The sequence below is a fragment of the Nelumbo lutea genome, chromosome 3 (genome assembly GCF_056320005.1).
Source record: "Nelumbo lutea isolate HS-2025 chromosome 3, American lotus-T2T, whole genome shotgun sequence".
NCBI lineage: Eukaryota > Viridiplantae > Streptophyta > Magnoliopsida > Proteales > Nelumbonaceae > Nelumbo > Nelumbo lutea.
The window spans coordinates 92,714,934-92,739,644 of record NC_142686.1 but is presented as its reverse complement, the minus strand read 5'-3'; the positions used below and the strand labels follow the sequence as shown (position 1 = coordinate 92,739,644).

The 24,711-nt window shown below is 41.3% G+C and overlaps 1 protein-coding gene across 12 annotated transcripts in view; it reads left to right on the top strand.

Annotated features, from left to right (window-relative positions):
* The window catches only part of LOC148866885 (NOL1/NOP2/sun family protein), a 98,016-nt gene that overhangs the window by 25,693 nt on the left and 47,612 nt on the right, over positions 1-24,711 (top strand). The gene's annotated exons all lie outside the window — the stretch shown is intronic.

The window sequence follows — 24,711 nt, the reverse complement described above, 5'->3', positions numbered from 1 at the left end:
CCTTTTATAAGTGAACAGTAGGCACTGTCATTGTGTGATACGACTTTTAAATCCCTGCTTGTATGGTTGTAAATTCTGCAAAACTAAATTTAAAATCAAATAACCACAAATAATGTATACATACATAGGAAATGTATATTTTAATGGTGTATTTGAAAAAATATATTACAATTAATATAGCGGGATGTATAAATATCATACAATTTTATTGATAATGCATTAATCAAGAGTCCAAGACACACAACATATGCACATATTATATTTTAATTATTATATCAATTGTTTTCTATTTTACTATTTTTACTTTTTTACATAAACAAAAAAGTCGCCAAATATTAAATTCTCAAATGCAAGTTAAAATATCAATTAATAATTTATAATACGAAAATTATTCCAATTTAAAATATATAATATGAAAATTTGTAAATTTTAATTACTAAAAATATTATTCCATTATTAATATTTTTGTTTTTATAATTTTTCTAAAATTAAAAACCATTTTTTGATATAAATGTTGATTAGTAGATTTGATAGATTTTATTTAATATTATATTCTGAAATATTTTTCAAACATTTTTTATTTTTGTAAACAGTTAATATGTTGTTATTTAATGTAATGTAAATTAAAATATTAATTAATAATTGATATATTAATTTTAAGTACTAAAATGATTACTCTATTATTAATATTTTATTTGTATCAAGGAGCTTTTGTGGAAGGAAGGTCGATTGTGGATCAAATCTTGGTGGAAAGGGTAGAGAAAAGGGGCTGGTTTGTCAGGTAGATTTAGAAAAAGCCTATGACTTGGTTAATTGGGATGTCCTTCTAAAAGTTTTAGAAAGATTCGGATTCGGAGATAGATGGAGGGCTTGGATCAAAGGATGCTTAAGTTCATTTCACTACTCAATCCTAATCAACGGTACAACAAAGGATTTCTTCCTGGCTAGGAGAGGAATTAGGCAAGGTGACCCCCTATCCCTATTCTTGTTTACCTTAGTGGCAGAAGTGTTAAGTAGAATGGTGGCAAAAGCTGATGCTCAAAGCCTCATCAGAGAGTGGAGGGTAGGTAGAAACCGAGTGATTGTTACCCATCTCCAATTTGCAGATGACACCATATTTTTTTATGAAGGAAACAATGAGGAGCTGGTGGAAAATTTGAGGGTGCTGCTGAATATTTTTGTGGAAGTGACAAGGCTGAGGATAAATTGGACCAAAAGTGGAATTGTAGGGGTCAATTTGGAGGAAGGAGAACTAATAAGATTTGCAAAAATCTTGGGGTGTAAGATCAGAAGCTGGCCTGTTAGTTACCTAGGTTTACCCTTAGGAGGAAACCCCAAGCCAGTTGGTTTTTGGAAACCAGTGTTAGAAAGGTTTGATAGGAAGTTAGCCCTTTGGAAGAGGAACTACATTTCATTGGGTGGAAAAATAACCTTGATTAGAGCCACTTTGACAAACCTCCCCACCTATCTCCTTTCAACTTTTAGAATTCCTTCTAAGGTAGCAAGATGCCTAGAGAAATATATGAGAGATTTCCTTTGGGACCCAGGAGAGGAAGGGAAGGATCACTTGATCAAGTGGGAGCAGGTTAGTAAACCCAAGGAACAAGGGGGTTTGGGAATTGGAAACATCCTTTTAAGGAACACAACTCTACTAGGTAAGTGGCTTTGGAGGTTTCCCTTTGAGGGTGACAGATTGTGGTATAAAGTGATTGAGAGCATTCATGGGGTGGTTGGTAATGGCTGGGATGCAAAAGTTTCCCCTCACAGGTCTTCGGCTTCTCCTTGGAAAGCAATTCATGAAATCTACCCTACTTTCCTCAATTCCATCCGGCTTGGTGTGGGGCAAGGTAATAGTTTTCTGTTTTGGGAAGATCTATGGGCAGGGGAAACCCCACTAAAAGACAGATTCCCTGATCTCTTTGCACTATGTAACCTTAAGGGGAAAGCTATATCCATGTTGGGATCTCTGTGTCCCACTGGTGTGAACTGGAATTTAGGCTTTAAAAGGGGACTAAGGGAGAACGAGTGTGAATCTTTAACCCGCTTGCTGAACCTCTTTGGGCAGATCCACCTGGACCCTTCGTTGGAAGACTCAAGAATCTGGGTAAGATCTCCAATCGGCCTCTTTTCTTGCTCCTCTTTCTTCAAAGTACTTGCTTCCCCCAACCCTCTAGGTGGGGCCTTCCCTGTGAAAGAAATCTGGTGCAAGCCTATTCCCCCGAAAATCCAAGCTTTCAGTTAGGAAGTATTCCTTGGTAAGGTAAACACTTGCGATATGCTGCAGAGAAGAAGGCCATACATGTGCCTTTCTCCTCGTGTGTTCACTGGTAAGGAAAATGGTGGGACCCTTTCTCATTTAATGGTATCCTGTTCTTTTGTGCATCGAATTTGGGATTTCTTTTGTACTTTCTTTGGCTGCAGGTGTGCTCCCCCTCGAGATGTGGTAGGACTCTTCAACCATGATTTCTTGAGACAGAGAAATAAAAGAGGGATGGTAATGTTGAAAGCAACAAAGGCAGCAATTTGTTGGGTAATATGGGAAGAGAGAAACAACAGAATTTTCTTGGAAAAAAGTAGAACAGTAGAGGAAGTGATTGATAATATCAAGATGAAAGTAGCCCATTGGGTAAAACTCTTGGACTGCTTTCGAGTCTTCTTAGTCGCAGATATTCTAAGAACATGGTCCGAAGTAGCACACTCTTCTAGAGTAAGAGATAAAGTAAGGCCGGAGTGGAAACCACCTGAAGGCAATAAAGTAAAGCTGAATTTTGACGGGTGCTCATATGGAAATCTAGGCATATCAAGAGTAGGAGTATTAAGAAACCCTGACAGGAGGATATTGGGTATGTTCTCGGGGCCGGTTGGCAACGGAAACTTGCTGAAGGCTGAATTATTGGCATTACTACAAGGGTTAAAGCTAGCCAAACAACTAGGATGCAGACATGTTGAAGTGGAAGGGGATTCAAAAGTAGTAATTTCATGGGCAACAAATAGCAGCCATACCCCATGGACGTTTAAACATGTGATTAGGGAAGTGGAGAAGATTGCCAAGGAGGTTGAGGGTGAATTTAAATGGGTCTGAAGAAGTGCAAGTGGCTAATGGATTAGCAAAACAAGGGGCATTGAGACAACAATTATTTTGGGCTACATTGTAATGAGTGATGAATAGAGTGAGGAAAAGGGATCATCAGTCCCATCATCAAATTGTATAAAATGCTTACAATTTGAATTTTTATAAAACACATATTTACTGATCAAATAAAAAAATATTTTATTTGTACACATTTCTTGTGATTAAAATAATCTTTTGATTTTAATGTGGATTTGATAGATTATTTATTTCTTTAGTTTGTAAAACATTAATTTTGAATATTATTCTTTTTAATTTTTAGTTGGAGTTGTTAAACATAAGTACGTATTATTTATTTTGATTACATGTATATACTAAATTTAATAAAAGCTACTTTATTTCATTTATTATCATAAGACTAGATTAATGCGCGTTGCACGTTGGATGACTTGGGTTCGAATCCTTCTATTGTCATTTTTTTAGTAGGACGCAATGCATCGGTTTGTATCAGTGCGTATCGGTCGATATTGATGAGTTACCGCTCACCTTGGAAGCCCCTTTGAGGGTGGCTTAACCTCTTGAAACAGAAGATGGAAGGGAGGGGGGGGAAAGGTAGGAAGAAGATGACACAGAGAGAGAGAGAGATAAAAGGGATATTCATTCATGCCACTTATTACATGATCAAGGCCTTATATAGCTGGCCTACATGTATGCAATCATGAAGAGAATATCTTTTGGTGGCAGTGTAGCTAACTATGGAAGGCTCTGTCACATGTCATGCTAGCCTCTCTGTCTTCTAGTGAAATGCTGCTTGGTGGTGGTTTGCTCCACACCTATAGTTGGGTTCGGAGGGAGTGTTTGGGTTCCAACAATTCCTCCCACCTAGCATTGACCTTGCCCTCATGGTCTAGGTTTGGAAACCTCTCGTTCAGCCTAAGATAAGGTTCCCAAATGGCATCATCTGGAGGGAGCCCAGCCCATTCTACCTTGGCTTCTGGCACAACCTGACCACCTCGTCGAACCCAATTGAAATCCACAATTCTGTCAGGCTTCGTGTCAATGTCCCCTTCTTCAGTGAATTGGGGTAAGTTGGGTGAGACATGTGTATGATTTCCCACCGCCTTCTTAAGAAGTGAGATGTGAAACATTGGATGAAGCTTTGAGGTTGCAGGGAGGTCCAACCGATAAGCAACAGGACCCACTCTCTCCAGAACCTTATAAGGCCCATAATACTTGAGTGCTAACTTGTGCCAAGCCCGTTTTACCACTAAGATCTGGCGGTAAGGTTGGAGCTTAAGGTAAATGAAGTCACCCACCTCTAATTCTAACGGGCGGTGGTGAGTGTCATAGCGGGCCTTCATTCGCTGCTGGGCTTTTGTCAAGTTGGACTTAAGCAATCAAAGAATCTCATCTCTTGCAAGTAGACGGGTCTCTACTTTTGCCACCTTGGATGACCCATATTCATAAGGTAATATGAGAGGAGGTTCTCTGCCATAAGGAGCCTTGAAGGGTGTCATTTCAGCAGTTGTCTGATAAGTCGAGTTGTACCAATATTTTGCCCACGGTTGAGGCTTTTCCCCTATGAAACATCTAAGGTAGGCTTCCAAGCAACGATTAAGAACTTCCCATCAGTCTGTGGGTGATAACTCGTGGAGGGGTACAATTGGGTTCCTTGCAACCGAAAATATTCCTTCCAGAATGAACTCAGGAAAGTAGGGTCCCGATCTGAGACAATGGATCTTGGGGTTCCATGCAGCTTGACGACGTCTTGGATGAAGATGTCAGCCACCATCGCTGTGGTGTAAGGGTGAGGTAATGCAGAGAAATGGCTGTACTTGGTGAGATGGTCAACCACTACCATGTTAACCTCCTTTCCTACAGAGGAAGACCCGTGATGAGGTCCATGGAAAGGTCTTCCCACACCTGATCTGGAATCTTGAGAGGTTGTTGAAGGTCAGCAGGAGACTGTGACAAGTATTTCTGCTGTTGGTAGGTTTGACATTTGGATGCATATTGTAATACATCCTTATGCATTCCTACCCAATGATAGTGGCTGCTGAGCCTCTTTATGGTCCGTAGCACCTTGAGTGCCCTCCCAAGGCGGAGTCATGAAACAACCTTAGCAATTCAGCTTTGTAAGACGATTTCTGGACAACAACAAATCGACCTCTAAAGAAAAGATCAGGCCCCACAACTTGGTAACCAACAACTTGTGAAGGGTCTCGTTACCACTTATCTCTAATGGCCTGCAACTGCGGATCAGACCTGGCTTCTTGTCATAAAGCTTCAAACAAAGGGAAGCTGGGCTAGAGCAGGTCAGATGGGCTAACTCTTCTACTCGTGACAAGGCATCAACTACTCTGTTTGCGGGACCCGACTTATATTCTATGAGGTAGTCAAAGCCCATTAGTTTACTAAGGCATTTTTGCTGCTCCGGGGTGTGCACCCTTTGCTCTGCTATGTACTTCAAACTTCGATGGTCTGTCCTAATAACAAATTGACGTCCCAATAGGTATGCATGCCACTTTTGCACTGCCATTACCACAACCATCATTTCTTTGACATAAGTGGACTGACTTTGGTGAGTTGCTGAGAGAGCCTTGTTGAAATAAGCAATGGGCTGCCCTTTCTGCATCAAAGACGGCCCCTACTCCTACACCCGACGCATCACATTCTATTTCGAAGGGCTGAGAGAAGTCTGGAAGAGTGAGGACTGGAGGGCTGGAAATTGTTGTCTTCAAGTCTTCAAAAGCCCGTTGGGCTTCATCAGTCCAACTGAAGGAATCTTTCTTTAATAGATGCGTTAGTGGGGCGGCCATAAGCCCATACTCCTTAATGAAGCGCCTATAATATCCCGTAAGCCTAAGAAAGCCCCACAAAGCTTTTACAGTAGTGGGCTGGGGTCACTTCTGAATGGTTTCTACCTTTTCTGGGTCTGCCATGACCCGACCTGCTACAACCACATGGCCTAAGTACTGAATTTGTCCTTGCCCAAAGGAACACTTTGTCATTTTGGTATGTAACTGGTGCCCCTTTAGAGTTGTGAGGGTGAGTTTCAAATGTTCCATATGTGTGTCCCAATCCCTGCTGTACACAAGAGTATCATCGAAAAGCACTAGAGTAAATTGCCTTAGAAATGGCCTGAAGATGTCATTCATGAGGGCCTAAAAGGTGGAGGGGGCGTTTGTGAGTCCAAAAGGCATAACCAAGAACTCATAATGGCCATCGTGGGTCCTAAAGGCCGTCTTGTGGATGTTAGCCTGGTGGACCCGAATCTGATGATACCCGGACCGCAGGTCTAATTTGGAGAACACTCGTGCCTCTCTTAACTCATTCAGTAGTTCGCTAATGAGGGGTATAGGAAACTTGTCCTTCATAGTAATCTGATTTAAGGCCCGATAATCTACGCAAAAGCGCCAACTACCGTCCTTCTTTACTAAGAGTACAAGAGATGAAAAATGGCTGGTGCTGGTCTGTATATGCCCTTTTTCCAATAGTTCTCTTACTGCCTTCTCAATTTCTAGCTTTTGAAAGTAAGGGTATGTTTATGGCCATTGGCCGGATTAGAACCGGGTAAGAGAGGTATCTGATGATCACGAGCCCGGAGTGGAGGTAATTGGTTCGACTCCTCAAATACATGCCAAACTGATCGAGTATCGGACGTAGGGCTCTGTTTTGGGCTTCAGTGGGGTGAACACAACCCTGGTTGTCCAGAATTGGGACTGTGGGCCGAAGGCCTAAGTGCCTAAATATGGGTTAGCCAGTGTTATCTCAGTGGCTTCAGTAGTTCGAACCAGAGGAAGAAGAGGAAGGAACAATCGAATCAAATAACTTAAACCCTATCAGTCGACCCTAATATGAATTGGCCTCTAATTAGTTGTACAAAGACTAAATTGCCCCCCACTTAAGTATGGGACAAGAAGTCTTAAAATTGCCACATAAGCACATAACAGAAATAAAATGACCCGGCTAGCTCTAACACTCCCCCTCAAGTTGGAGAATATATGTCATATAATCCTAGCTTGTTACATATATAGTTCACTCCCCCTCAAGAAGAAGGAACAGTCGAATCTGATAGCTTAAAACCCTATTAGTCGACCCTAATATGAATTAGCCTCTAATTAGTTGTACAAAGACTAAACCGCCCCCACTTAAGTCTGGGCCAGGATGTCTCTATTAAAACTGCCATATAAGCACATAATAGAAATAAAATGACTAATCTACCCTTATTCGGCTAGCTCTAACACTCCCCCTCAAGCTGGAGAATATATGTCATATAATCCCAGCTTGTTACATATATAGTTCACTCTCCCTGAGCTTAAGCCTTTTGTAAACAAATCTGCCCATTGATCACCTGAGCCCACATGTTCTGTGCTTATTTCTTCAGTAAGGACCTTCTCCCTCACAAAGTGGCAATCAATCTCTATGTGCTTTGTTCTCTCTTGAAAAACGAGGTTAGATGAGATGTGGAGTGCAGCTTGATTGTCACAGTACAATTTCATAGGTCTATCCATGGAGAACCCAATTTCTTGTAGGAGATTCCTTAGCCATACTAATTCACATGTAGCGTGTGCCATGGCTCTGTATTCGGCTTCAGCACTGCTCCTTGCCACAACCGTCTGCTTCTTACTCTTTCATGTCACAAGATTTTCTCCAAGAAATGTGCAGTAACTTATAGTAGATCTTCTATCAGACACAAAGCCTGCCCAATCTGCATCTGTATACCCAATTACCTCAAGTCTTCCCCCTGGTTTGTACAATAACCCATGGCCTGGAGCTCCCTTCAGGTACCTTACAATTCTAAGAACTGCATCCCAATGAGGTATCCGAGGGTTCTGCATAAATTGGCTCACCACACTGACTGCAAAGAAGATGTCTGGTCTCGTGATAGTCAAATAGTTCAGCTTCCCCATTAACCATTTATACCTTCCAGGATCATCAAATATTTTCCCTGTATCACTGCTCAACTTAGCATTTGGCTCCATGGGAGTTTCAGCCGGTTTTGCACCTAACAGTCTTGTTTCATCCAGCAGATCAAGAACATATTTTCTTTGGCACAGGTTTACACCTTGTTTTGACCTAGCAACTTCTATACCCAAGAAATACTTCAATGTCCCAAGGTCTTTTGTTTGAAAATGGTTTTGCAGAAAGACCTTTAGTTTATCGATCCCCAATTTGTCACTACCACTTATGATAATATCATCCACATAGACCACTAATAAAATCTTTCTGGCTTCTGAATCATAGCTGAACACCGAGTGGTCAACCTGGCATTGTTTCATTCCAAAATTCTTCACCACTTCACTAAACTTCCAAAACCAAGCATGAGGCGATTGTTTCAACCCATAAATTGCCTTTTTCAATCTGCACACCTTACCATCCTCCCCTGAGCAACAAACCAGGTGGTTGCTCCATATATACCTCCTTCATAAGGTCACCATGAAGGTAGGCATTTTTAATGTCAAGTTGAAACAAGGGCCAATCATACATAACTGCTAGGGAAATTAAGACATGGACAGAGCCAATCTTAGCCACTGGAGAGAAGGTCTCCATTTAGTCCACCCCATACAACTGTGAATAACCTTTAGCAACAAGTCTGGCCTTCAAAGTCTCCACACTACCATCCGGCAAGTATTTAACAATATACACTCATTTACAACCCACAACATGCTTACCGGGAGGAAGAGTAGAGAGCTCCAATGTTTGAGTATGCTAAAGGGCAGGGAGTTCCTCCTCCATTGCCTGCTGCCACCCAAGTGAGCTAAGAGCCTCTTGGACATTCTTAGGTATAGAAATAAATGACAACAATGAAACAAACTAGCGATGTGAAGCGGAAAAGGTGAGAGACTGAAACAAAATTGGAAATGGGATGGAGGGTACAACTACGTTTACTTTTCCGTAAAGCAATGAGAAGATCAAGTTCTGTAGGTTCTGGGACAGGAGCAACAACAGGATCCGCAGACAAGTAGAAGCTGGAGGAGGAGCCGGTGTCTGTCGATGAGTATACACGTGCCGGTCGTTCAGTAGGGATCTGCACTGGAGGAGGTGAAGGGTCAACCCCAATTGAAACAACCGGAACGGGATCACGGATTGGAAGAGGAAGAGGAAGCAAAGGTGGAGACACCGATGCTTCAGGTTCTGAGAAGAAGGGACAAACTCAAAAAAGGCGACATCAGGACAGACATAGCACTTCCGAGCAATGGGATTGTAACACTTATACCCTTTTTTGAGTCCGAGAGTAGCCAAGAAAGACATTTAATAAAGCGTGCATCCTGCTTGTTTATCCTAGGACTCAGATTGTGAACAAAGCACACACAACCAAAGATGCGGGGTGTTAATGGAAAGGGAGAAAAGGTGGGGAACAAAATAGAAAGGGGAGACCGACCATGAAGAATGAAGGAGGGCACCCGATTAATAAGGAAACACACAGTAAGTACGACATCACTTCAAAATCATTTAGGAACACTCATATGATGAAGAATAGACCGAGCAGTTTCAAGGAGATGATGGTTCTTTTGTTCAGCCACCCCATTTTGTTGACGAGTGGATGCACATGAAGTTTAATGATGCCATGCTGTTCTAAATACTATTGAAAGGAAGTAAGAAAGTATTCGCGACCGTTATCTGAACGAAGAACTTTGGTTGGAACACCAAATTGTGTACGTATTTCAGCATGGAATTTTTGAAAAATGGAAAATAATTCACTCATTTCTTTCATTAAATAAATCCATGTCATCCTTGAACAATCATCAATAAAAGTGACAAAATACTTGTAACCATTATAAGACTCTTATTTTAATCAGACTCCAAACATCTGAATGAACCAAAGCAAAAGCACTCAACATACGACTATCAATGCTAGGACTGAAGGGAACCCGACGATGTTTCCCATACTGACACGACTCACACTGTAAAGGCAACAGATGACTCAAAGACGGAACCAATATCTTGAGTGCCTTGAGAGATGGATGTCCCAGTTGACAATGCCACTGTAGAGGAGTGAGTGAAGTCTGAAGTGCAACTGATGATCCACCACCATCAATGTAATACAACCCACCAGCCTCATGCCCCCCACCAATCTTTTTCCCCGTCTTGAGATCCTGAAAAACACAAAAGGAAGGGAAAAATGTAATAGAGCAATTAAGAGTCTTGGTTAATTTACTAACAAACATAAGATTGAATGGAAACTTAGGGACATATAGAATAAATGATAAAGAAAGAGAAGCCATGCCAATATTACCAACACCACAGATGGGAGAAGAGGAACCGTTGGCAAGGGTAACAGTTTGAGATGTGGAAGTTTCAGAGAGGGAAGAGAACACACCTGGAGTCCCGGTCATGTGATCAGAGGTTCTAGAGTCAATAATCCAGGGAGAGGGTTTGGATGCCAGACAAGCTATTCCTGAGTGGGCAAGGGTGGTTGTAGTATGCTGTGAAGTAGCCTGGAGGAACCTCTCATACTCATTGCGCGGTACACTCACCATCTCCTTCTCGGAAACAGATGTAGATGTGGAAGGTGTTATATCTGCCTATTGGTCATCACTGACATCAACCCCACCAGCTACTGCATGATTAGCCCATGTAGAAGGGGGGCCATGGAGATCATAACAAAAATTCACCGAATGTCTGTCCCTGCCACAATGGGTACACTTCCTTGTAGAGTTACTTTTTCCTTTACCACGACCTCCCCCTGAGTTGCGACCACCACCACGGCCAAATACGAAACCACCACGACCTCCTCGGAAGGCATGCCCTCCCCCTCTAGTACCACGTCCACCTCCTCTGGCTATCACAAATGCTGATCTGTCAGACTGTGTGGGATTCTCTATAGATTCCGAAGAAATCCTACGAAGCCATGCAAAAACTTCCTCAAGTGTAGGAAGAGTAGAGCCTCCCAATATTTGGCCCCTAACTGGTTCATATTTTGATTTCAACCCCACTAAGAACTTAGTGACATCTAGTTGTTCTCTCCGTTGTTGCTGAACCTTAACATCTGGAGTGAGGGGATGATAGACATTGAGTTCATTTCTGAGGTTCTTCATATTGGCATAGTACTCTTCTAGGGTTTTATTCCCTTCCTGCAGATCGAAATACTCCTGATAGAGCTGATATACCCTTGTATTATTATCCTGCCTAGAATAAAGCTTCTTGGCATGTTCCCATATGTCCTTAGCGGTATCTAAGAACATAAAGTTGGCACTTATTTTGGGTTCCATACTATTCCATAACCATGTCATGATTTGGGCATCTTCCTGTTCCCAGTCATCAGACCCTGGAGAGTCAGCTGATGGTTTATCTTCCTTCATGTGTTTCACTTTCCTTCACGTGTTTCACACTCGGTTTCTGATCACTAGAACCACCTCCCGTTGCTGCCTTTATGTCTCCCCCACTGCTATCTCTAATGCTGAACTCTCAGCCACCAACCCAACCAAATACTACAGCAGCCAAGGAAACACTACAACAGTCTCTAAACTCAGGTTATAGGTTCACAACAAGTCACAATCAGTCACCACTGTGCACAAACTGCCATTCAGATTATGAACAAAAGGTAAGCCAACATTCAGACAACACCAACAAGGCAGAAAATTGATGTAGGCAATTCGACCATACCTTCTAGCCCCCCCCAAAAAACAACTTTTGTTCTTGCTCAGCAATTTACTAACGACATACAAGCCCTCTTGAGGCTGCTCAATAAAGGGCGAGCATCAAAAGCATCACCACACAACCATCTCTGTCCCACATGGTACAAGTCTGTCTGACCCTTTTTTTTTTTTAAAGGTCACTACCAGTCCAAAGACATCAACTACAACCACTATAGTAACTTACACCATTCGGTCACTGTAAACACAACCTGTTCTTGGGCCTTTTGCCAAAAATCAAGGCTACAAATAACCTAGTTTTTTAAGTTCTAATCAGTCCGAGCAGATTTTTGAGGGTTTTCCAACCCAGAAACACCAACAACACAAAAACCAACCTTGATGGAGAGCTTCAGTCGACCATCCACTTATTTCTGGAGTTATTCTCTTGAAAGGCAATCAAGTTTTGAGCAGAGAAAGAGAGGCCGAAGTGTTCTTAGACCTAGGTCGAGTCTGTGTTCTCCATTTGCAGTCCAGAGAGAAGAAAAAGAAGTCACGAACAGAAAGGAGCAACATCCATGAGTAGAGATTTAAAGAGCAACGTCCTGCTTTGATACCATGTTATCTCAGTGGCTTCAGCAGTTCGAACCAGAGGAAGAAGAAGAAGAAGAAGAACTAGAGGAACAATCGAATCTGATAGCTTAAACCCTATCAGTCAACCCTAATATGAATTAGCCTCTAATTAGTTGTACAAAGACTAACCCCCCCCCCCCCCCGCTCTCACTTAAGTATGGGACAAGAAGTTTCTATTAAAACTGCCACATAGGGCCTAGGCCACGCAACCAATGAACCCCCAAAATAATATTAGCCCCCGAGAAATCCAATGGGTGGAGGTCCACCACAAAATTATGGCCCTGTATGAGGATTTTCTCCTTACATACACCATTACACAACATCTGACTCCCATTAGCCACATGGATTGAAAAGAGAGGAGTGGGTTGTATGGTCATACCTAGCTGCTTAGCCAAACGGCAAGTGATGAAATTCAGGGGTAGAGCCACTATCAAACAAAATCATCACGGTCTGGCCCATCAATCTTCCTTCTACGCGCATGGACTGAAGAGAGTTGAGGCCCATGAGGGCGTGTAAAGAGATCTCAGCCCCGTCAGGTTCTGGCCCGTTTGGAATCAGTTCACAGTCAGTTAAGTGCTCTGGGTCTGTCTCTTCCGGCTCTTCCTCTGTCTGTAGGAGAAACACCCGCTGGACCCAACATTTATGGCCCGTTCCAAATTTATCATCACAGTTATAACAATCTCGCATCGGGCTTGCATCTCAGCCCATGAGAGACGTTTGAAAGGCATAGTGGGTTGGGTCAGTATGGGCTTTTGATGATCACCATCCGGTTTCATGGGCTGCTGATCGACCCGTGGAGGACGCCTCAAAATCGGGTAGGTTGGTTTGCTATCTTGACGAAGGTTGTCGATTCTTTCTTCTTGCAAGCGAGCTAATCCTACTGCAGCCATGACAGTCACCGGACGGAGAGCTCTCACCTCCAGATGGATATCCTCTCTGAGACCTCCCACAAAACATCCTACTAAGGCCTTCTTCGGCCAGCTGTGTACCCTGGTCGCCATCCGCTCGAACTTGAGCTGGTATTCTGCTACCGTTCCAGTCTGCTTCCATCGGGTGATCAGCTCGTCGTAGTCCAGGAATGCTGTCGGCCCAAAGCGGATGCACAAAGCTTCGGTGAACTCCACCCAAGTTACTTAGGGATGATTCTGGCGATACCACCAGAGCCATAGAATCGTGTCTCCTTCTAGATGAATGGAGGCGATGGAGACACGCTGGTGTGCGGGAGTTTTATGGTATTTGAAATATCTTTCTGCTTGGAAGATCCAAGGAATGGGATCTCCACCGGATTAGTTGGGAAAGTTGATCTTAGTGACTTTTCTGGTGGGGTAATCCCCTGTTCTTTGGCTACTGGAAGTAGAGGCTTCTGCTTCTGCTAGGTGACTGGTCTCGCTAGATTGTTGCTAAGAGACGATGCTGGAGACGACCACTTTGAGATCCTTGAGTTCGTTCACCACCTCGTGGAACCCAACCTCAAGCTGGTCGGTCCTTTCATCCATGGTAGTGGAACGTGAAGCCTGGGATTTGGATAGCCTGGCTCTGATACCAATTTGATGAGTTACTGCTCACCTCGGAAGCCCCTTCGAGGGTGGCTTAACCTCCTGAAACAGAAGATGGAAGGGAGGGGGGGGGAAGATAGGAAGAAGATGACAGAGAGAGAGAGAGAGCGATAAAAGGGGTATTCATTCATGCCACTTATTACATGATCAGAGCCTTATATAGCTGGCCTACATGTATGCAATCATGAAGAGAATATCTTCTGGTGGCAGTGTAACTAACTCTGGAAGGCTCTGCCGCATGTCGTGCTAACCTCTCTGTCTTCTAGTGAAATGCTGCTCGATGGTAGTCTGCTCCACACCTATAGTTGGGTTTGGAGGGAGTGTTTGGGTCCCAACAGATACAATGTGATACTAACCGATACACATCCATATTGGCTCGATAGACTCCGCTACACACAACTAGGAGTATACACCTCTAGTCGTAGCATATCTTGTATCAGGTATGGTCGATAACGGTACGATACGCCTCGTATCGGATTTATCGTTTGATGTTTCAATCCTGGTAAGGACATAACAAGAAATAACTCTTAGACTATTTTTTTGATAATAAATAAAATGTATAAACATAAGCAAAACTAAAAGAGGCTCTGTGGCTCAACAAAACAGGATGCCCTCATGTTTATAAAATATACATTTTTGAACCTACCTAGATTAAAAAATTAAGGCAGTCTGTTGACATGAGAGTATGAGACAGATTGATTCCAAAAACTAAGAAAAAACCACCTCCCCTAACCCTTGTCAATACTTCGAACACAACTTTAGAAACACAGCCATTTACCTTGAGAAATAAATGCCCTTGAACTCAGGGAACCTTACCCAACCATCTTACTCTTACCTCTGCTGCCTAGTCCTCAAATGCTTTTAGCGGTGGTAGGTCGTCTAACACCTTTGTTAACCTGCATTACCCCCTTGAATGCATCCACATCCTTTTCTTTCTTTCCCTACCTCTAGTCACCCTTGGCTTTTCCAGATCCAAGCAGCTGAAGATACTTCCCTCAGTCATCCACTCTACCTCCCCAATGCTTCTACCATTTGAGGAATCAAGCCCCTCCACATCCTCTTTACCTTCTTTTTGTTTCCACCTCCTGTTTCCTTCTTCCACTCCCTGATAAGTTTTCCTTTCAAACATTCTCCACCTTGGAAAGGATCCCAGGTCTTGGAAATATTGACGTCTTGATTAACCACTTGATCAGGGGGAAAAAGGTGTGTTGAAAGGTGGTGTAGAGGATTTTGTTGGTGTTGGGTTTGGAAATCAGCTTTGGGCGGTTTTAGGTTGGAATGTTCTTGGATGTGGGTTGTTAGTTTTTGATTCTATTGGGAAGGGTGCCCTTGTGAGAGTTGATTGGTTGGTTTTATGTTTGGGAGGTGGTGAGTTTTATTTATTTTTTCTTTTTTTTGAGGTGATTGTTCATCATCTGTCTTTGTATCCAGGCTTTCTTATTCTTGATAATTTTTCTTTTTTATTTATCTTACAAAAGAGGATGAGTCTTGGTGCAATGGTTGGGTTGCTCCATTTTGACCTGGGTGACCAGGGTTCAAATCTTGGAAACAGCCTCTCTGTATGTGCAGGGGAAGGCAGCATACATCTGTCCCTCCCCAGACACCACATTGGTGGGAGCCTCGTGCATTGGGCTGCCCTTATATACTTATCTTCAAAAAAAGGGGAAACAATTTTTTCACCTGATGAACCTCATCTATCAAAACTCCACTTACTCCGCTTCAGCATCTGGTCTGATCCCTTCTCTTCTTCCTTCCTTGACTCAACCTGCTCCACCATATCAGCCTTGCTAACCTTCTGCTCTGACTCAGCTAAAAAAAAACTACATAGGCATGTTTTGAGGCCCAGCATGGGACACTCCTTATAGCATTGCAGTTAATCGAGTTGTCAAAGTCTTATGATTTACAATAGGATTTACGATTCAAATCATGTATCCTAAGGCTTTTGATGCAAATCTTTTGTCTGATTCCTTTTCTGCAAAAGCCAACGATTTTTTTTTGTCTCTTATGAATTGATTACTGAATCAAGCATTATATGATTTATTATGCGATTCAAATCAATACAATTCAGACTTAGTTCTTTGCCTTGCCATTTATTTGTTTAAGCTTTTTTTTTCAAGGAAGACTTGTTTTATAGCTCTTACTAGCAAATTTACTTAGGTTACTTAAGACCTTCTAGAAGCCATATTGAGTTTATTTATTTAATTTTATCGGTAAAAGGATCTCATTGGTAATTCATAAAATTTAGTACAGTTATTAAATCATGTCCCCATCTCATATTACATCATTTTACAATTTTTTCCCAAAATAGAAGAGGCCTGTCAACTCTTTGTTTTGCAAGCACATCTGCCTTTCCATTGACAGTCCTCCTTACCCAGGTGAAATTAGCACTGATTCTTTTTGCTAGGGCATCAATTTTCCTAAAAGCTTGTTTGTATTTCCAAGGGGCTGAATTGATTTTTTTTGTCCAAGCAATGACTAATTCTGAGTCTCCTTCAATTTCCAGTTCCTGATTTCAAGTTGTATAGTGTAGAGAGATTGGGTTGAAATCATCCAGAGATAATGTTGACTTATGTGAGGCTGCATATAGTTGACTAACCATACAATCACTGTGTAGTTATCCTGCATTCATTTTTCATATGTAGGATCAGTCTCTACCGGTTTCTCCTTACTGCCTGTGAGATACCTTAGTTTACCTCTACTATAGACATAAATCTTTAAAGACTGTGCCCAAGGCAGATGATTTGTTCCATCCAGTTTGATTGTAGTCACTCCAGTCAGAATGGAATCTATTGGACCAACCTCAGACACCGGGATTTGCTTCATATCACTTCCAGATTGCTCCATTGGCCAAATGAAAATCCAAAAACAAGGTTTTCAATCTCTATGGACCTAACTGAGGTCAGTTCAATACCCAAATGTCCCAAATCTAGGGTTTCACTGCACCCGACTTCTGGGGAGAAAGAGAGAAGTAATTGCTCCTACCAAAGCTTCCCAAACCTCTTCCGACTACAACCACCCACTTTTGGAGATCAAAAGGAACCCCCAAGCCTTGAGTGCCACACCCAAATAGTCTCTTTAACATGTAACTAAAAACTCTCTAATTGGCTAGGGTTTTGGGAAAAAGATCAACAACCTCACTTTCTTGGCAATCTATAGCCAGATTTTGACTCTCCAAACCCTCTACCAACTAGGCATAAAAGTTCTCTGAATAATCAACAACTTCTCTCTCCATACACTCTTGTAATCGAAGGGTGTATGGGAAAAGAAAGAAAAATGAAAAAGAAAGGAAGACCTGCTCTGATACCAAGATGTGATTCAGTCAATAAAAAATCTATAAAATGTTTTCAGATTATAGCAAGGAGAGAAAAGAAGAAGAAATAACAAGAAGAAGAAGAAGAAGATGGAGAAGAAGGGAGAAAAGAAGAGAAGTTCGATGATCTCCTCTTCCACTCTCTTATCTTTTATTAATCTTCCTAAGATTGAACAAGTTACAAGTCTGCCTTTCAGTGGGCGTCCAACTCATTGACATACTTAAGAAAACATAAAAAAGAATTAAAGGTCCATAGGGAAAAGGCCCATTAGCAAACAAAACAACTAGGAAGAACTACCAATAAGATAGTAATGGACTAGGGCCCATTCGGCCCAGTCTCTCTACTTGTAGCAAGCCTCATTCCTTGTAGGAGAGCCTATATTTCAGCCTTAACTGAATCTCCAAAGCCAATTGGACCTGAATACAAGGCCACTACCTCTCCCCGGTTATTTTTGAATACACCCCCTATGGCCAAGGTTTATAATGTTGATGTCGGTTGAAATACCAGCCATCCAAATATAAGAAACATGTCGGAAATATCGGATTGAAATATTGTAAAAAATTATAGACATGGTGGAAACATTGTAAAATATGCAAAATATAGAATGATATTTTATGAAATGATAAAAGAAGCATAGGCATACCTTTTTAAATTATTGTCTTGTTCCAAATCATTAAACAAAGCTAAGAAACTTATATTATAGACAAAAGAATACATTCTGAAGTTTCCCTGTAAACATTAAGATTCAAAGCTTTCATGGTAGAATGAGTTAAAGCAAAATCTAACTCGTAGAAAATGTAAATGGTTGTACTAGATCAACCAAATAATCTACTACACAAACAAAAACTAATATTTAACTTAACGTTTGAAATGAATATTGAGCTAGCTCCAAGTGGTAATCATGTAAGTTAGGTAGACAATAACATTGTTACTTCACATATCTACAAATATTGTCACCAACTTATGTTATAATACTATCTCTTGACTCCACATAGTACTGCTAGTGTTCACTGGGAATATATTGATTCTAGTAAAATTTCATGGAAGTGGAAATGGAAATATGTCGTGGAAACTATATCTTGTACTCCACATAGTGTTGGTAGTGTTCATTGGGGAAATGTCAATTCCGGTAAAATTTCTTGTCGCTACCCATGGAAATGGAAATTTGTTTTTTCAGACAACCTTGAATCTATTTACCCACTTTCCAGCCTTTAGATGGATTAGGTAGGGTGACCCTCTATCCCCCTTTCTTTTTATCTTGGTAGCTGATGTGTTGGGGAGATTAATAAAAAAAAAAGCAGATTTTAGGGAATTGGTTAGAGGTTGGAGAGTGGGAAGGGATAGAGTACCTTCTACACATTTGCAGTTTGTGGATGACACAATCTTATTTTGTAAAGGCGGTGATCTTAGTTGGGTGAGAAATCTGAAACTAGTGGTCCAGCTCTTTGAGCAAATGCCAAATTTGAAAATCAATTTTGATAAGAGTTGTGTAATGGGAGTGAATATGGATGAAAGGGAGATGTCAGATTGTGCAACTATCTTGGGTTGTGCAGTATCGCATTGGCCTATGACTTATTTGGGCCTTCCGTTGGGAGACAATCCTAGAAATGCCAATTTCTGTAATCCAGTGGTGGAGAAAGTCACAAAGAGGTTAGCCTCTTGGAAAAGAAACTACTTGTCCGTGGGAGGATAACCCTAATTAAGTCAACCTTGGTTAACCTACCTGTTTATTATTATCTTTCAGTTTTCAAAATGCCAGTTGGGGTTTCCAACCTTGGCTAACCTACCTGTCCTTGGGAGGGAGGTTAGCCTCTTGGGTTGTGCAGTTTATTATTATCTTCCAGTTTTCAAAAGGAAAGATCACAGCGTCACAGGGTCAATATGGAAACTGTAACTTAGAGTTTGAATTATGGGGGCTTATGATTTGGTAATCTTCAAAAAAGAAATACGACTCTTTTAGGGAACTGGTTGTGGAGGCTGCCTGTTGAGAAGGATAGGTTATGGGCTAAGGTGATTTTGAGTATTCATGGGCTGACGACTGAAGGTTTTGATGCCGGAGTGTTGGCTCGAGCTACCAGTGCTTCTCTTTGGAAGTCAATACATGCCATCCTACCTTCCTTTTATCAGGTATAATCTTTGCTCTGGGTACTTGGTAAAATTCTGGGAGCATCTGTGGGTGGGAGAATTACCCTTGAAAGAGTGCTTTCCTTCTTTATTTGCCTTGTTTGACTACAAAAGTGAACCAGTTTCCACCTTCCTTTCATCTCTTGTTGAGGGTCTTGAGATTGATTGGGATTTTGGTTTCAGAAGAGGAACCAGGGATTCAGACCTAAATAGCCTTCTGTCTCTTCTTCATATCTTACAAGGAGTTTGCTTGGACCCTTTAGAGTTGGACTCAAGAATATGGATTCCTTCTTCCTCTGGTATTTTTTCCTGTGCTTCATTCTTCAAAGCTTTAATAGTGCCTTCTCATAGTGTTGGGCAAACCTTTCCAGTTAAAGAAGTATGTGGTAAACCGATTCCACCTAGGATTGGGACTTTCTATTGGGAAGGATCAACACTAGTGACCTCCTTCAAAGAAGAAGCTTTTTTGGTGCTTATCTCCTAACTGGTGTGTTCTTTGTAAAACTGATGGTGAGTCCTGCTTCCATTTATTAATTTCCTGTGCCTTTGTTTCTTCTATTTGGGAATGGTTTTTTTCTTTGTTTGGCTGCAGGTGGACTCCTCCACCAGATGTTTGAAGTCTCTTTTGTCCTACTGCTGGTAACTGTACAAAGAAAAGGGGGAAGGCTTTATGGAGATGCACAAGGGCTGTTGCTGGACAATCTGGGAGAAAAGGAATCCAAGAACATTTGCTGATAAGGAAAGAGCTAGAGAGGCAATTATTGAAGTAATTATGACGGGTAATACAATGGGTGAAGTCCTTGAAGTTATTTGAAGATATTCCCACTTCAGCTCTGTTGAACAATTGGAAGGAAGTTGCTTGTTCAGCCCCTAACAAGGTTGTTCCTCATCCAGTGTGGACTCTTCCAGTCCCCAGCTTTATAAAGCTGAATTTTGATTGTAGTAGTGAAGGTAACCCTGGCCCCTTAAGCATTGAAGGCATTGAAGGGGTCTTTAGGAATGAGGTGGTGCAATTGTTGCCATGTTCTCAGTCTCAATTGGGGAAGGAGACTCCCTCCAAGATGAAGTCTTGGCAGTCTTGCCATGTTCTCAGGCCCAATGAGGTGGGTGCGATTGTTCCCATGTTCTCAGGCCTATGGCTGCTCTTCCTGGGTTGCCTATCAAGTTGCCGTCGAGGTTCAATTTCATACTATTCCCAGCTGGAGGTCTCCATTCCATCTGCATTTTTTCTAAAAGTCCATCTGATTGTGCCACTACAGTCCAAGCCCTTAAATTGCCATTGGTTGAGAACTCACGGAAGAGGTCCGTGGTCTTTACTCAATGTGCTGTCCTAATTGTTACGACTTCAATCAGCTCCTCCTTAGATTTATTCCTCTCACTGAAGATTCTTTGATTTCTTTCTTCCCAAATGGCCCACACCTTCTCTGCTCTTACTGTCCTCCACATAATTCTCAAGGTTTAAAATGTCGATGTCGATGGAAATTTTGCTTACCAAAATATAGGACATATGTTGGAAATGTCGGAAATGTCAAGGGGAAATATTGTAAAAATTAGAGACATTGTGGAAATATTATGAAATATGTGGAAATATGTAATGATATTTTGTAAAATGATAAAAGAAGCATTAATACATATTTCTAGACTATTTTCTTATACCCAACCATTATATAAAGCTAAGAAACTAAGATCAATAACAAATTATGCATTTTGACGTTTTTACAAGGTTATCTGATATTTTCTTTTCTTATTTTTAGTTCTGATTTATTATAAATTCTAATATATTTATTTCATACTAGTAAACAGAAATACATTTATTCTGATTTTTTAAATATTAAAGTTATAATACATTATGTTTTATTATTAATTTAATAAACTGATTCTCCTTTTTGTAGTATTAAGATTATGATAAATTCTGATTTCTTGTAAAACTTAATGAATTTATTATGATTTTTAATACTAAATTTATAATAAATTATGATTTAGTATAAAACTTAATAAATTTATTCTAATTTTTTGTATTAAATGTAGAATATGATTTATTATATAATTTAATAAGCATTTTATGATTTTAATAAGTATTTTAAAAAATACTAACTAGTTAGTATTTTATTACTTGAAAAATATTTTATGTTTTATATTATAAAGTAACTAATTTATTCTTTTGTTTTTATATTTTGTTAATTATTTTTTATAATTATTTTATTTGAAATATTAAATAGAAATAAAATATTTATTCTTTTGGAATAATTTATATTAATATACTGTATTATATTAATATAATATACTAATATATTATTTTACTAATGTACATTAGTTGACATCTTGTTGACATAATAGGAAAAACTGTCTCTTTTGTGGTTATTTGGACCGATTTGGTCGACATTTCCGTAATATAGGAAATGTCGACCGAAATAATGTAATTTTTATATTACCATCCATTTTCATGTCGGTGAGCCTCGACATCGACATATGTCGGGCGACATTAGTGACATTTCACGACATTTGAAACCATGATAATTCTTCCTTTCTTTTTTTGTTGCCTCAAGAAGCTGGAGTTGAATAACCCTACCACATCTTGCGGGGGAACCCATCTGCCACCAAAAAGAGCAAAAGTATTCCCACATACCAGATATAAAGGAACAAGAGAACAATGAATGGGGGAGAGTCTCACCATTCTCTTGCAAAGGAAACACATGTGAAGAGATAGACACATATTTGGCTTGCTTTTCTATAACAAGTCGTAGGTATTGATCTTCCCAAGAAACACTTCCCAACACAAAGCTTTTACTTTAGGAGGTTCACCCCCCTAGGCTTGGTTAGAACAAGAATGTTAAAGAAAGAAGCACAGCTGAAAAAGCCATCGGGCAATGGAGTCTGAACTCTACTATCTGAACTATTTTGGTCCATAAAGACTTTTTCCAGTATATTTTCCATCATATGTAGATTAAAGAACAAATAAAATAGGAGGGGTTTTGAGAGACAAAGAAGGACATGTCTTTGCTTTATTCTTGGGTCTGGTAGGTGTAGGGGGTTCCATCAGGGCCAATTTACTTGCTGCATTGCAAGGGGTACAGCTTTCAAATGAGTTGAATTTGATAAATATGGAGATTGAAGGGGACTCTAAATTGGTGGTAGGCTGACTGAAAAGGAACCAGAGTCTTTTATTTGGTGCTTTCGGGATGAGATGAAATCTGAATGGCTTACTAGAAGTATGAATTTGAGTTTACAGTGGCTTAGGAGACTGGCTAGTGTGGTGGTGGACGCTTTCGCTGAGCAAGGGGTTAACAAGGATCATTTTGATACGTGCATGCATGCAGCAGCCGAAGACCCGGTCAAAGTGGATAGCAGCAGAAGACCCGGTCATGTTAGTTCTTAGTTGGGATAAGCCTTATCCATTCAGTTTTAATTCTGTTAGAATAGATAAGTCTTCAATTCTGTTCCTAGATAAGTGCATTCTGTTTCCTAGATAAGTGCATTAGATAAGTCTTCAATTTCTGTTCCTAGATAAGTGCATTCTGTTTCCTAGATAAGTGCATTCTGTTTTTTTGTTAATAAGCTCCTAAGATTAAGGGGCAGTAGTTCCTATTTCTACTCCCAGTTTGTAGCACCATAAGGCTATAAATATAGCCTGAATGAATGGAATTGGCATTGGCTTTTCTACAAACAAACTCTCTCTCTCTCTCTCTCTTCTCCTTATTCTAGATCCTTCTCCCTCTTGTTAGATAACTTGAGCGTATCATTGGTATCAGAGCCGGTTCGACCATGGACACCCATGGAAAGACTAATGCGGAGTTCCGCAATGAGGTCAATGAAACCTTAGCACGACATGAGTCGAGCTTCGACCAAATGAACACTGTCTTGCAAGCAGTGTTAACTGAACTCCAAGCCCTTCGAGCCTCACGAACCACTCCCAATACCACTCCCGAGACCAACCCCTTCGCCCGTGAAGAATCCTCACAGCCCCATACTTCCCGTTCAAGCTCCACCCATGACCACCCTCATCAACACGTCAAGCTATCATTCCCAAAATTTAATGGGGATGATCCGAGCGGTTGGATTTACAAGGCGGAGCAGTATTTTGAATTTCAAAATATTGTTCCAGACCAACAGGTGCAGCTAGCTTCCTTCCATTTGGAAGGCATTGCCTTACAGTGGCACAGGTGGTTGACCAAGCATCGCGGACCGCTCACATGGGAAGAACTCTCCAAAGCGGTGTTACAACGGTTCGGCCCCACCGACTACGAGGACCCATCAGAGGCATTAACCCACCTAAAGCAAACCACCACTGTGACGGCTTATCAAGAAGCCTTCGAGAGGCTCTCTCACCAAGTTGACGGCCTGCCCGAGAGCTTTCTCATTGGTTGTTTCATTGCAGGACTTCGTGATGATGTTCGTTTAGATGTGAAGATCAAGCAGCCTCGAAATTTGATAGAGGCGATTGGAGTGGCCCGGTTAATTGAGGAACGAAATCACTTACAGCGGAGAGCTAGCCAACCGATTCGATCCCCATCAGCCATGACAACCCAGAAGGTGTCGCCCAACCCCATGGCCGGTGTACTTGGGCCTCCACCAAGCTCGCGCGCGAACCAGGTTTCCAGTGCTCCTTCCTCAACATTCTGGCGACTCACCAACCAGGAGGCGCGAGAACGTCGTGAGAAGGGGCAGTGTTACTACTTTGATGAGAAGTTCACCTCCGGCCACCGTTGTGCACGTCCACAACTGTTCATGATTGAGGATCCGAAACCGGCGGACACGGAGACTGTCGAATCAGAGGAGGAAAACCAAGAAGCCATCCCTGAAATCTCCTTCCACGCTATTGCAGAAGCTGAGCACCCGCAAACCATACGTGTTCTAACAAGAGGGAGAAGGATATAGAATAAGGAGGAGAGAGAGAGAGAGTTTGTTTGTAGAAAAGCCAATGCCAACTCCATTCATTCCGGCTATATTTATAGCCTTATGGTGCTACAAACTGGGAGTAGAAATAGGAACTACTGCCCCTTAATCTTAGGAGCTTATCAACAAAAAAACAGAATGCACTTATCTAGGAAACAGAATGCACTTATCTAGGAACAGAAATTGAAGACTTATCTAATGCACTTATCTAGGAAACAGAATGCACTTATCTAGGAGCAGAATTGAAGACTTATCTATTCTAACAGAATTAAAACTGAATGGATAAGGCTTATCCCAACTAAGAGCTAACATGACCGGGTCTTCTGCTGCTATCCACTTTGACCGGGTCTTCGGCTGCTGCATGCATGCACGTATCATTCTCCTCCCCCCTGAAGGACCCTTGTCCGCAAGGAAGTCGGGATAAGCTTTTCTGAAGCGCCATTCATTCTCCCAGGTTGCATCCTCAGCTGGCGCCCCAATCCATTTGACCAAGACTTCGGATTTTGGGCGGTATTTGCCCTTGTGAATAATACGGCGATCCAGGATTG